Source organism: Microtus ochrogaster, chromosome 10, assembly GCF_000317375.1.
Source record: "Microtus ochrogaster isolate Prairie Vole_2 chromosome 10, MicOch1.0, whole genome shotgun sequence".
Classification (NCBI taxonomy): domain Eukaryota; kingdom Metazoa; phylum Chordata; class Mammalia; order Rodentia; family Cricetidae; genus Microtus; species Microtus ochrogaster.
The window spans coordinates 46,387,250-46,389,639 of NC_022016.1; positions in this window are offsets into that span (position 1 = coordinate 46,387,250).

Sequence of the window (2,390 nt, forward strand, 5' to 3'; positions counted from 1 at the left end):
CTGCCTCTGCCTCCCGAGTGCTGGGATTAAAGGCGTGTGCCACCACCGCCCGGCAAACCTTTTCTTAAAAAAATAAAATTAGTCCAGGTGGTGGTGGTGCCTGCCTTTCATCCCAGCACTTGGCAGGTAGAAGCAGGTGATCTCTGAGTCTGAGTCCAGCCTGGTCTACAGAGTGAGTTCCAGGACAGCCAGGGCTGTTACACAGAGAAACTCTGTCTCCAAAACACTAATAATAATAATAATAATAATAATAATAATAGTAATAATAATAATAATAAATTAAAAAGTAGTTAGTCTCCACCCATACCTGTGTCTAGACAGCTTTATGGCCATATAAGCTGCAGATTCCCGCAGGGTCCTGTACATAGAACTGCCAGGACTTTAAACAAGAGGCCCATCTTCATTCCTTGTTAGATCCCAACACTTCTGTAAACAGCTCTCCTGTATGCTTATTTTCACACTAAGTTTCTGAAGATTGGGGCTGTAGGGGCTGAGGTTGTACTTGCCCAGCATGTCCCAGCACCCCAAAAAAGGACACGAGTAAGGAGAGCATCTAACCCTTCAGCAGAACTAACACAGCAGCCACTGGGGACTGGAGGCTGCTCCAGGGGCTTCAGACCCCTCATTCACCATGACACTCCAATGGGGTGTCACTGTTAGAGCTTATCAAACACTAAGTCACCAGGCCCAGGGTCTTGTTAAAATGCAGGAACTGAACCCACAGCTCTGAGCTCCAAGGCCTTCTGCACGTCTAACAAGCATCCAGGGAAAGGACTGAGAGGGAAGGTCTTCGGCGCACCCATCCCCCATCCCCCATCCCCCATCCCCCAGCTGCCAACCTGGCTTTCAGCAGTGACCCTGGCATCTTCTCTGGAGTGTTGTGGGACCCAAACTGCTGCTTTGAAAGCTGCCTCGGGGGTTTCTGCTCCTTCAGCTGAGAGACAGGGGAACGCAGCCAGAGACAGGCTGAGAAGGGCTGGCCTGCTCTGCCCAGGCAAAAAGGCTCTGTGAGGTCATCCGGGCTCCAGGCTCTCCACTGGGTCGGGCTGAGGTTAGAAGCCAGCTGACTCTACACTTCCTCCAGCTTTGTCCCGTTTCCCTCCCTCCCTCTCAGGCATCTCCCACAATTCATCTCTTATGTAAAAAAAAACGCTGCCTTGGGCTGCACTTCTGAGCAATCCAGCCCAAGACGGGAAGATCCTCCAACTCCTAGACTTGTCCACTAGAGACTAAGCAGGAGGAGGTTAACTCACCTCGGTCATACAGTGACAGAGCCGAGACTTGGACAGGTTTCACTCCCCCTGCACACTGTGTCCGCACAAGTGCAACTCTGAACTCCTACTTACCTGACCCATACACACAAGCAGATACTGACTCACGCACACACCTACTAGCACGCATGCACGAGCCCCCAAGGTCCCTATTTGCCCACAGATATGACCATACAGCCATTGACTCACTGGATAAAGGCCTGCCTCACCCACACTTAAACATTTTACCTTCAAGTCTGAGCTCCCATGGGGTCCCCTCCTGGAGCACCTCTGAGATAACAGTCCAGAGTTCCAAAGGTTCTACCCCTCCGATCTACTCCTGGTCACAGGTCCTTGGAAGCAAAGACAGGGTGCATCCGACAAAACTTAACCCAATTTTGCTGTTTGCTGGTCATGTGACCATGACTAAATCCCCTCAGTTTCCTTACCTCCCCTTCTCCTAGAGAGGGATGCTATGGGGGTCAGCAGAAGATACAGCCAGCCAGAAAGGAAAGGAGCTGAGGGTATGGCTCAGTTGGTAAAGTGTTTACCAGATCCCCAGAATCACATAAAACAGCATAGTGGTATCTCTCATCCCAGGACTCAGAAGGTAGGAGTGGAAGGATTAGAAATTCAATGTCTTCCTCAATTACATGAGTCTCAGGCAAACCTGGTCTACATTAAACCTTTATGCCAAAAAGAAAGGGATGGGGTGGGGTCTAGCTAAGTCCTATCCCATAACCTCAGCTCCCACTGAGAACTACGGGAACAACTGACCTAGGGTTTTACTGGGTTTTAGATTATTTATATTTATTAAATGTGTATGGGTGTTTTGCCTGCATGTGTACCTATGCACCTCATGCATGCAGTGTCTACTGGAGGCCAGAAGGAAATTCTGGGTCTTCTGGGACTGTGGTTACAGCTGATTGTGAGGTGCCATGTAGGTGCTGGAAACTGAATGTGAGCTCCTCAAGGCACAAAAGGCTAGGCCCTGACTCCCTCCCCTGACTTTTTTAATAGCCATAATGGCCATTCCCAGCTCCTTGAGGCAGGAGAGTGATCAGGCCCTGTCCTACAGGAGGAAAAAAAGCCCAAGACCAGACCACAAAATCCCACCAATCCCTGAGTTTACCCCCAAGA